The following is a 12,461-nucleotide window of genomic DNA, read 5'->3' as shown; positions in this document are numbered from 1 at the left end:
TGTATAGTAAGTTATTCAGAGACCCAGGCACCTTCCATTGGGAGACTCCACCATCACCAAGGGCCTTCTTCTCCTCTATATGTAGCAGAAGATGGGGATGAGAGAGTATGAGAATCTCATGAGAGGTTTTCAGGGGCCAGACCTGGAAGTAATGTGCTTTGTTCCCATCCTCACTCACTATCACTCAGACATTTGGGCTTCAGGTGAAAGGAGACTAGAAGTGTAGTCTAGCTGTGTGCCCAGGGACAAAGGAAACATCTTCACCACACTTGGAATATTGCAGCATTCACCAAACTAATTGGTCTCTTTACAGCTTAACTACAGTGTCACAAGAGGTATATAAAATACCCCAGCTAAATTCTAAATAACAGATTCTACATTTAGAATTGCCTTATGCTTATAAGAGAAAACCCAAATTATCTAGGAAGGCACACAGAAGCCTTCTTGATCTTACCCTGTTTTGCACCTTATTTTCTCATAAAGCCCTCCTGCACATCTGCTGCTCCACCTCCTCTCAATTTCTTATGGTTCCAGAAGATGGCTTTTTCACTTCCTGTGTTTGCATATGCTGCTTCCAGTCTTTGAGTTGAGCTGATTATTCATTAATAGACCCCATGCTTTTGTTGCGTGTGTCAGCAGGTGAAGGTGTTAATGGGGCTAGGTTTCTTGGGTAAAGTGCTAAATTTGCTGAATGGAAACATGTTCCGTTTCATCATTGCCACGAAAGAACCCACCACTTAAAAGAAGAAGGTACAAAAAATATATATATAGTCTCTTCCCATCTGCAGGTTGAATACCCATCTACCTCTTTTGAGATTCAGCTAAGTTCCTCGGTGAAGCCTTTTACAATGTCCACTGTCTCCAGGTAGAAGTAGCTGCACCTGTCTTCGTTCTTCCCCTTTGTCCATTATGCTCTGTAAAGAACATAATACTGTATTGGGAGCATAACTGCATGATCCCAATAGTAAAGGAATTAGCCTGTAGGTTTGAATTTCAGTCTCAACTTCACTACATGCTAGTAAACTTGGGAAAGTTACTGAACATTTCTAAGCTTTTGTTTGCTCATATTAAATGGATAACTATAATGCTTATTCTAGGATGATTATACTTGACACATTATAAACAGTCAACATAGGGTCTTAATATTGTTTTTGCTGGTTTCATGTCTGTCTCACGTTATAGACTCCAAGTGACTTGGAGACAGGGACTATTCTTCCTGTTTGATATATTCTAACACTGTACCATATGCTTAGACAAGACTGTTGAATAAATGAATGAATTAATGAATTACTTATGCAGTTGTTCCAAAAATTCCCTCTTTAGTTTAAGGGAGAAAAAAAAATGTCTCCATAGAACTCTTGGTTCAGGCGTGTACTTTGTCCTGTATATGTCCCAAACTCCTCCTTCCCTTTACCTCTATCCTTTCTTCTTCTTCTTATTTTCTCCAGACTCCATTCCTTTAAAATTCTCTTTTCTCTATGTCCCTTTGTCTATGTGCCTTATTGCTTTTGCATTCCTTGTGCTGATCCCTGGAATTCCATTCTCCTCATTACGAGAGCAAATCCTGTTCATCCTCAAGTCAGTTATCTTTCTGCTAGAGCTTTTCTCAGTTCCATTCCCCCCAACCAAAAGTGTCTTTCGTAGTTTTAATTTTACAGGTCCCGCAAATACAATAGCTACCATGCTCTGAGTATTTACCATACGCTAGGCAATGAGGTAAGCGTTTCATAATCTCTACCTCCTATGGCCTTTGTAACTTTCCTCTTACATTACATCTATTTCTCCCATTATCATGTAGGCACCTGGATGACAGGATTCAAGCATGAATTATAATTTTATTCACCTTGAAGTCTTACACTTCTTTAAGAGCTAAATGAAAGATGAAGACACAGGAATAGCTAAATCATTACTTCTTATTTACTGAGAATGGAGTTCATGCTTATATGAGAAGAATGAGAGCAATAAAAAGAGAAAAGGATCTTGGGACTAGTATGGACCACAGGTTGAACAGCATTCTAGGCTGTGTTTGGACAATCATTGGGCCAGTATTTGGGTCCAGTATAACTGTCTGATTCCATTCAGCTCCAGTCACGCCCTGAGGGCTCTGTTTGTACTAATACGTGCGTTGAGTGATGATGTGGAAAGTGGAAGTGGACGATGGAGTTGAAATTATTCAACTTGAGGAATGAAGGGCTTGCAGGAAGAAGGTAACCAGAACCTACACATGGGCTTTCAGCACAGGAGGGTCAGTCAGCCATCAGCGCTAGAGTGGGCTTGGGTAAGAGACTTTCTTTCATATGACCACATTTGGACTTCCTAAGGAATCTTACCGTGTAGATCTTGAAAAGTAGTACAAATATTAATCTTCCTGGAACTATTAGAGCATCCTCATGCCCAGAGGCTGAAGAGTGTACTAGATGAGTTAAGAATTTAGGACAAGATGTTTTTATTCCTTAATATATGTATATTTTTTAAATGAGAATGGGAGCTAATATTTGTTGAGCCAGGCACAAAGGTATGGCCTTTATTATCATTATTATCTCTATTTTACAGGTACAGAGAGGTCCCATGAAGGGCAAATATCATGTAGGCAATTAGTGCTGGAGCCAGGGTTTGAACTCTGAATACAAAGCCACTGCTCTTTGAGTATATGTGCCTTCCCTAACCAGACTGGTCACTTTCAGTCTGAGAAGTGAATTAAAATAAAAACATATTCTTCAGATGTCCCCAATTTAATGAAGATGGCAAAGCATTTAATACAGATAGAGATTTAAATAGAGATATGTCCATTTGACTAATCCCCAGCTTCTGTTCTGGCAGCAAATTCCTTATCAAACTGCCTTCCCTTTGCTCATTTACTGTAATGTGTGGAAGCAAACTCCTTGGGTTTGGCTCTTGGGTTGCAAGCTCTGTGACTTTGGCTGAGATACTTTACCTCTTTGTAACTCAGTTTTCTCATCTGTAAATGGAGATAGTAATAGCATTTACCTGACAGCGTTGTTGAGAGGATTAAAGGAGATGAAGTGTTGAAAAATCATGCTGGCACACAGCAAATGCATAGCAAAGGCTAGCTGCCGATTTTTAAAATAAATTTATTTATTTATTTTTAAAGCTTTTATTTATTTATTTGACAGACAGAGATCACAAGTAGGCAGAGAGGCAGGCAGAGAGAGAGGAGGAAGGAGGCTCCCCGCTGAGTAGAGAGCCCGGTGTGAGGCTCAATCCCAGGACCCTGGGATCATGACCTGAGCCAAAGTCAGAGGCTTTAACCCACTGAGCCACCCAGGCGCCCCTAAAATAAATTTAATGGTAGGAAAATACAAAGAGCACAAAATGTACCATTTTAATCATTTTTAAGTGTACAGCTCAATAGCATTAAGTTCATTCACATTGTTGTGCTCTCATCACCACCACCCATCCACACAGCTCTTTTCATTTGCGAAAACAATCTCTGTACCCATCAAATAGCAACCCCAATTCCCCCACCCCAGACCCCGGCAACTACCATCCTGCTTTGTGTTTTGATGAGTGTGACTACTCTAGGCACCTCATTTGTCCTTTAGTAAGGATTTTTAAGAGTCAGAAGACCTAAGTGCTGCCTCAGCTCCTCCACTTCCTCACTGTGTCTCCTTATAAAAGAAATTTCCCTTTAGGTGCCTGAGGTCCTGCATCTCTGAAATTGGAATATTAATACCCCTTCTCAGCTGGTACTGAAAATTAAAGATGATGAGGCACGGAAGTACTTTGTATTCCCCACAGTATTATTTTTTATAACACATTAAAAGGTATTCACATGTTCATTCATTCACTCCTCTGTCCATCAAAACATCTATTTATCCAACAAAATTTACTGAGTTTCTGCTGTGTGCTAATATCACACTGAGCCCCTAGGGGAGCTACAAAGGTTAAACAGGTGTAGTCCTGCTGCAAAGGACCTTATAAGTGACTTAGGAGATGGAAGGTATAGTAGGTGCTACATGTACAGAACCAAGTTCTCAGTCCAGTAGTCCTCTGCTTATGCTCAGGGAATGCTTTTCCAGTAAACTCCGAGAGATGCTGGAATTCTGTGGTCTGGGATCCTTTCTTCCATCACTCTGCTTTCATCTGTTTTCATTATTCAGGTTCCGAGTTTATAAAATGGGAAAACATTCCATTGCTTCAGAAAGTTTGCAGTTAGAGGTATAACCTTGTGCAAAGTACCTAATCTTTCTACACCTCAGTTTCTCCTCCTGTACAATGAAGATTGTAACAGTACTTTCCTTAAGGGAGTTTCTGGGAAGATTAAATGTGCTTATAATCAGTAATAACATCAGCTAATTTTGTTATTATTATCTTTATTATTTGGAAAACACTGAACAAGAGCGTCTCTTAGTCCCTTTATGTGATGACCCGGGTGCTCCATTGTTTTCCTTGTGTCTTGTGTTTCTTTTTGCTCTCTTGCATTAGACTTCTTGATTTCCTTCTCATGTTTCTCATATACTCAGTCCTTGGATTCCTGCCTCCCCACACTTCCGTGGGCTACTCTCATACACTGGGGTGGGGACCGTGAGATTCCAGTGCGGCTAGGGTATCACTGTGCCTTCCCTCAGCCCACAAGAAGTCAATTTTTCTTTCCTCCTCATCCCACAGTCTCATCAGCTGGAACACAGTCTTCAGCCTCAGAATAGTCAACTTGCTCAGTAAGTGGACTAATTACACTGGCTGTGCTTCTCTTTTGTTCCCTGATCTTGCTGATTTGCTATTTATAGCATTCTCAAAGATGTTTTCTGGCCATGTCCCTTTTAATCCAGCCTCAAAGATGTGATATTAAGGATGAAAACAATGATGACAAAGCACCAGAGACTGCTGGGTCTCAATCACTTCGGGGGCAAAAAAGTCTATACATTATTTATTTATTATTATTTGTATTATTTTTAACATGACATTTTCCCAATGAAGAGTCAATGGATGGCAATTAGGGCCTTCAGGGTTGGAGTAGTTTATGGAGGAAAGGGGTAAGGAGGAAGCAAAGAAAGGAAAAGGAAAGAGTGTGTGTGAGAGAGAGCAAGAGTGAGCCTAAGAGAGAGAGATGACTGAAGTATGAAGATGACTAAGTATGAAGTATGTCTGACTGTTTGTGAGCCAGCAAGGAAGACAGAGTGGAGCCTATCTGACATCAAAAATCAGTACAGACATGACAGGGTGGACCAGATGTCCTGACGGGCAGATGAGTTGGTGCGCTATGTGGGAGCAGGTATTGTCATGGGTCAGGAGCCACTCAGCAGCCAGTTGAAGCATGGGGTAGATGTGGTGCAGTTAGTCAGGAGTTTCTCTCCCTCCTTGACTCAGCCTAAGAATAATAGCATTGCCTTCCTTTTATCCAGCATATGTTAAGATAGAAAGATGATTGAGGTTAAAGCCTTTGCACTGGGTTGACATTCTAGATCTAGTGGTTCTCAGATTGTAGGGTGTTTGAAAATCATCTGGGAATCTTAATCAGATGTCCTACTCCCAGGTATTCCAATTCAGGAATATCTGGCCTGGGTTCCAGGAAGCAAAGCCTGAGGCAAGAGCTTGTATCCTACCACTTACTTGGGAACTGCAATCCTAGAGAAGTACCAGGAGAACAACAGGAGTAGGGAAGGGAAGGAAGGACTACTAGGAGAAGGGTATGTTATTGAGCTCTCATGTGAAAACAGTTTCTAACAGTTCTGTCTTCCAGTAGTTCATGGACCCATTATGTCTCAGGATGGTCAGACCAGAGAGAAGAACAGGGAATTGTCCTACTATCTTCCATTCCCGTGGGTTAAAATCTTGCCCCATTGAGCATGAACTCTCCTGTACTTCCAGATTCAAAATATCTAGGTGACAAGTGGATCCTGTGAAGTCTTATGCCTCAACAACAGCAGTGAGAGACGAAAGCACAGGCCATTGGCATAACCAAAGCATCGTCAGGTTACATTCATGGGAATTCTGTAAGGTCATGGGCAAACTGATTGTTGCAGGGATGGCTGGGGTGAAATGTGAGAGGAAAAGCCAAGTATAGTTCTAGTGATGCATACAAGGTGTCTGATATAAACCCTAAATGATACTGATCAGAATGGTCTGGGATATACTTTGAGAAACCTTGTCCTAGCCTGAGTGACCTAGGGCAAAACACTTAACTCCTCTGTATGTCACTTTGTTTGTAAAATGGAGAAAAAGATATTTAAGCCCACTTTCCTAAAGATAAAACTAAATAAACGTCATGGGAAAGCTACTTCAATGATACCTATCCATACAAATCTGTACCATTATTTTGCATTAAAACAATCACAGTATGACCAGGAATAAAAACATTCTTTTCCTCTCTTTCAGTAGCACTCACAGAATGTGCCTGTGGTTGATACACTTGGACATTGTAATTAAGCAAATATGATAAAGCTGAATTTTATAAAAAGCAAGCAAGCAATTCATTCAATATTTAACAAATTTTAGTGATTAATTTTGTGTTAAAATGCTGGGAGGTGCAAAGGCAAATAAAATTGTGCTCCATAGACATGTAAAAAAAAAAACCAATGAGCAATTTGGGAATTGTACTTCTGTTTACCCTTCTAATTATAAGGCTAATTAAACCCTGATTAGTGGTCCTAGTGTATAAATACTTTTGCTGTGCTTGGTTCCCTTGTGGAACATTCAAGACCCATGAAATTCACAGGTATACAAGCAAACTTCCATTTACTGAAAGCTAAGCTACCTTCAGTTCTGGTCGTATGTGTGCATACAGGGAAAAACAAAAGTGAATTAACACCTTTCCTAGTCTTTGATGGTGACAGGTATATATGAGCACCACCTTCAATTTTTAACATGTTAATGAAATAATTGAATAATTCCAAGTTGTTAAGATATTCCATGGCTTGATGGTTTATTTTTGGACTGTGACATTTCCATTGGAGAGACTGTTTCATCTTTGGCAACTAGATCTTCTAGTAGTCACCCTTTATGCATCAAATCCTAGCTCCATGATTTAGAATCATGTGATCTTAGCATTAGACAGGCCTTTGGTGTTCTCTGGTTTTATTCCTATTCAAAGCAGAGATGTGCTATTTCTTATGAATGTTCACTTTATACTTGAATATTTACAGTGTTGAGAAACTCAGGACCTGAAGAATCAATCCTTTCTTTTTGGGGAGAATTGTCATTAATAGAGAGTTTCTTGTAAGTTCTACACATTGGTCCAAAGTGCAGCCTATGGATCAACAAGTCAGAGATTGAGTCCATTCTTTAGCAAACTTTTTTTTCTGTGAAAGATCATCTAATAAATATTTTAGGCTTCAGACCAGTCATATATGGTCTGTATTACATATATTTTGTTTTTTGTTTTTTGTTTTTTACTTTACAAACTTTAAAACTATAAAAACCATTGCTGTCTCACAGGACATTTTGAAAAACAACAGCAGCAGGCTTCTAGCTGTATTTTGCCCATAAACCCTAAAGAAGAGTTAATACCCATTCTTCTCAAACTATTCCAGGAAATAGAAGAGGAAAGAAAGATTTCAAATTCATTCTATGAGGCCAGCTTTACCCTGATGCAAAAACCGGGAAAAAGGAAAGGAGGGAAAAAAAAGGAAAAAAACTACAGGCTTATAGGCCAATATCTCTGATGAACATGGATACAAAAATCCTCGACAAAATGCTAGCAAACTGAATCCAATAATACGTTTTAAAAAATCATTCACCATGGTCAAGTGGTATTTATTCCAGGGATGCAAATGTGGTTCAATATTCTCGAACCAATCAATGTAATATATCACATTAATAAGAGAAAGGATGAAAACCACATGATCATCTTAATAACACAGGAAAAGTATTTGACAAAGTACAACATCCAATCATGATAAAAACTCTCAACAAAGTAGGTTTAGAGGAAACATACCTGAACATATTAAAGACCATATATGAACAACCCACAGCTAACATCATACTCAGTGGTAAAAAAAAAAAAAAAAAAAAAAAAAATTGAAAGCTTTTCCCATAAGATCAGGAACAAAACCACCTTTATTCAACATAGTGCTGGAAGTCCTAGCCACAGTAATTAGATAAGAAAAACAAATACATGACATCCAAATTGGTAAGGAAAAAGTAAGTTTCACTATTTGAAGATGATGTACAGTATATACAGAAAACCCTAAACACTCCACCAAAAAACTGCTAGAACCTATAAGTGAATTCAGTAAAGTTGCAAGATACTAAGTTAATATACAGAAATAAGTTGCATTTCTACACACCAATAATGAAAGAGAAATTAAGAAAACAGTCTCATTTACAATTGTAAAAATAATAAATATCTAGGAATAAACTTTACCAAGGAGGTGAAAGACCTGTACTCTGAAAACTATAAAACAGTGATGAAAGAAGTTGAAGATGACACACCACAAAAAGGGAGAAATATTCCATGATCATGGACTGGAAGAAACCAATATTGTTAAAAAGTTCCTATTACTCAAAGCCATTTACAGATTTAATGCAATCTCTATCAAAATACCAACAACATTTTCCACAGAACTACAAAAAATAATCCTAAAGTGTGGATGAAACCAAAGAAGACTCCAGACAGCAAAAGCAATCTTGAGAAAGAACAAAGCAGGGGATAATACAATCCCAGACTGCAAGATGTACTACAAAGCTGTAGTAATCCAAGCTATGGTACTGGCACAAAAACAGACACATAGATCAGAAGGACAGAGAGTCCAGGAATAAACCCACACTTTCCTGGTCAATGAATTTATAATAAAGGAGGCAAGAATAAGAAATGGGAAAAAGTGGGGCACCTGGGTGGCTCAGTCATTAAGCGTCTGCCTTCAGCTCAGGTCATGATCCCAGGGTCCTGGGATCCAGTCCCGCATTGGGCTTCCTGCTCCGTGGGAAGCCTACTTCTCCCTCTCCCACTCCCCCTGCTTGTGTTTCCACTCTCTGTCAAATAAACAAAATCTTTTAAAAAAATGGGAAGAAGACAAACTCTTCAACAAATGGTGTCATGAAAATTGGAAAGCTACATGCAAAAGAATGGGGTTTGAGCACTTTTTTATACCAGAAAAAGGAACCCTGTGAATTGTTGGTGGAAATGCAAATTGGTATAGCTAAGGTGGAAAACAATATGCACATTCCTCAAAAAATTAAAAATAGAATTACCATATAATCCAGTAATTCCACAACTAGGTATTTACTCAAAGAAAATGAAAACACGAATTCAAAAAGATATATGTACCCCTATGTTTATTGCAACATTATTCACAGTAGTCAAGCTATGGAAGCAACCCAAGTGCCCATTGATTGATGAATGGATGGACTCAGCCATAAAAAAATAATGAAATCGTGCCATTTGCAACAACGCGGATAGAGCATATGATGCTAAGGGAAGTAAGTGAGGGAAAGAGAAATGCCGTATGATTGCACTCATACGTGGAATTTAAGAAACAAAACAAATGAACAAAGAAAAAGAGACAAACAAAAAGGAGACTCTTAAATACAGAGATTGAACCGGTGGTTTCCAGAGGGGAGGAGGGCAGAGGGATGGGTGAAATAGATAAAGGGGATTAAGAGTACATTTATCTTGATGAGCACTGAAAAATGTGTAGAACTGTTGAGTCATTATACTTGCATTTGAAACTAATATTGTACTTGTAATTATAATAATGATACTTGAATAAAACAATTTTTAAAAGAACCAGAGGCCTCTGTCATTTAGATTGCCAGAAGATTTGCTCTCCCCTTTGTAGCCACTGTCTCGTGTGGTTCTTTGTCCGTACAGGCATCTTGTGTGGCTGTGTATAAATGTAAGGGATTATGTCACATGACTGTACCCATGCTGGAAGAGAGTACAGGAAATGCAGCTTTTGCTTGTAGAACAGAATGCAAGCTAGAAGGCATTTAAAGGATTGCTTTGTGAGGTAAACCGTAGCCTCTGCCACACAAAGTCTGGGGTGTATGACTCCAGTCATACTTCACAGATGAGCAACTTGACATTGACAAAAACTCGATGACTGCCCAAAGTCATAGGTTTTAGAAGGAAGCCCAAAGCAAACACAAGCCTTCAGCTATCAAGAGCTCTGTCCTTTCTATAGTACGACAACTTCCCTCATCTCTTGGAGGACGGCCTAGTCTAGGTGCTATCAACACTGCCAGCTGGGAAAGTGAGAGGCACAGCTGGCTTGGTCTGAGCTTCCAGGAGATTGAAGTTCCAGCATGAAGCCACTTTGCAAGAAGTATTGCTAGAGGGAAACCATACAGAAGAAATTCAAGTTCTTCAAAAGGGCCGTGGTAGACCTCAGGAACCAGCATGAAACAAGACCTTATAGCCAGGCCAGTTGCCCAATTAGAAAAGTATTCCAGTCTCCTGAATCATCAGTAGGGCTTCATGCTAGAAGAATCCAATCTGTATGACCACCATGGTATATGGTAGCAGGATGCCTGCCCAGCATGAGTTTACTGCAGGCCCTAGAGATAATGTCAGGAAAATACTGCTTGGGTTTCATTTATGTGTTTCCTCAACACAACTGGAAACCACAGATCTCTGCAGATAATGAGACTATAAACCATGGCACTTTATCTGTCCTTCTCTTCTCCTGGATCTCTCTCATTTTTCAGACCAGTGGTATGGGTTAACTTTGAGATTGATGAGTTGGACCAGAACTGGAATATGGTGATTATCTAGAAATTCTCATTAAACAAGCAGTGAGGTCTCATCAAACCAAATAGTTTTTCCTACATTATAACCAGGGGATAGAAAAGATAACTGACTTTTTTTTTTTTTCCCCCTCAGAATATGGGATAAGAGGATTTACCCATCTGAGGGGATAATAAGGAGCCTTTTCCATTCTTTAGTATAACAGGCTGATTTGGGTGCAGTCTGCTCTTCTTCATGCTAAACATAACCAATCTCTTTGACTGTTCCCATAGACACAGACTCAGTCATATCATTTTCTAATGTGTGTCCCCACGCCTGAGCTTTTAAGAGCTCAACCAATGTAGCCTTCAGAGAGGCAGAATGCATTCTGACTTAGAGTAAGAGGCTTTTCATTTATTCTTTGAGATCTATTATGCATAATAACAAAGAGCAACTTTGACTTATTTCTAAATGTCAGCTAGAAAACATTTTCTAGCCAGAGAAAACATGGCCTTCCCCGCAACATGTGCTCACCTTAGCACCTGCTGTGAACAACCAGTGATTTCTTAGAATTCATGCTCCAGCCAGTTGGAATGAGCATCAAATTGGATTAAAGACAGCGCATTGTTTTTAGCTGATGTTACTGTGCTTCAAGAGGTTTATATCAAGTAGCTTTTCCATGTATTTGGATGGTGGACTTAGAGATCAGAGAGTGCTTGCTTTTTCCATTTTGTTTGTTGTTATTATCATTTAAAAGAAGAGACTTGAATAGGAGACTAGGGGAGTGTTCTATTTGAAAGATTTTCTTTTTTCCTTTTTTTTTTTTAACAAATGGCTAACGGACACATGAAAAAATATTTAAAAGATTTTCAATCCAGAATACAGGGGCCTGGGTTTTGAATCCCAACTACTGGGAATGCTTCTCTGCATAATAACTAATCAATTCTGTGATTAGTTATGTAGGAAAAGAGGATGTTATATTTTTAAAAATTCTTTACTTCTAATATATATGATGTTGGTGAATGTGGTTTATATCTGTAGGCAAGTGGGTCCTTAATGCTGAGTTACAGAATACGAAAGACTTTCCCTATAATCCCAGGCAGTACAATAGGAGGGCAGATCTCTCCTACTCCTCTAAGAGCAACGACTACCTCTATGAAATTTAGAGGGTAGATTTATAATAGCAGAGCAAACTGGAAGCCAGTAGCTCTGTTGCTAGAGGAGACTGCTCTGATTTGGGGCAGCATGCATATCCAGGGGCGTTTTTAAAACAATAGCAATTTCAGTGGCAAACAATAGGAGAGCCAACTTGCATTACTGGTTGTGGCAAGCCAAAGGTCAGAGGATGGGCAAGACATTTAACAGAGAGTTCCAGGAAATGAGATAGCCATAATGGACCTTGATAAGCTGCCACACATCCTTGTTGTTCTGGAAGGCTAACCATACATGCAGGGCTACAGGCACCCTGAGCAGACACTAGAGAGGATGAATATGAGGCCTAGTGAATTTACAGAGGAGATGCAAGAAGGCCCATCAAAAAGTAAACTGGCCAGATTTAGAAATTGCTTGAATTTTGAATGTGTTCTCCAACACACATAAAGATCCATTGGCAAAGGACAGAAATCTTAAAAAAATTTTTTTTTTAAATTCTAGTAAATTTACACACAGGATTATATTAATTTCAGATATACAATATAATGGTTCAACAATATTATATCCATGCTGATCAAGATAAATATACTCTTAATATCTTTTATCTATTTCACCCCCCTCCCTTTTGGCAATCACCAGTTCATTCTCTCTATTTAAGAGTCTGTTTTTCCTTCGCCTTTTTTTT

Source organism: Lontra canadensis, unplaced genomic scaffold (assembly GCF_010015895.1).
Source record: "Lontra canadensis isolate GAN:19392208 unplaced genomic scaffold, GSC_riverotter_1.0 scaffold109, whole genome shotgun sequence".
Lineage (NCBI taxonomy): Eukaryota > Metazoa > Chordata > Mammalia > Carnivora > Mustelidae > Lontra > Lontra canadensis.
This window is presented reverse-complemented; position numbering follows the sequence as displayed.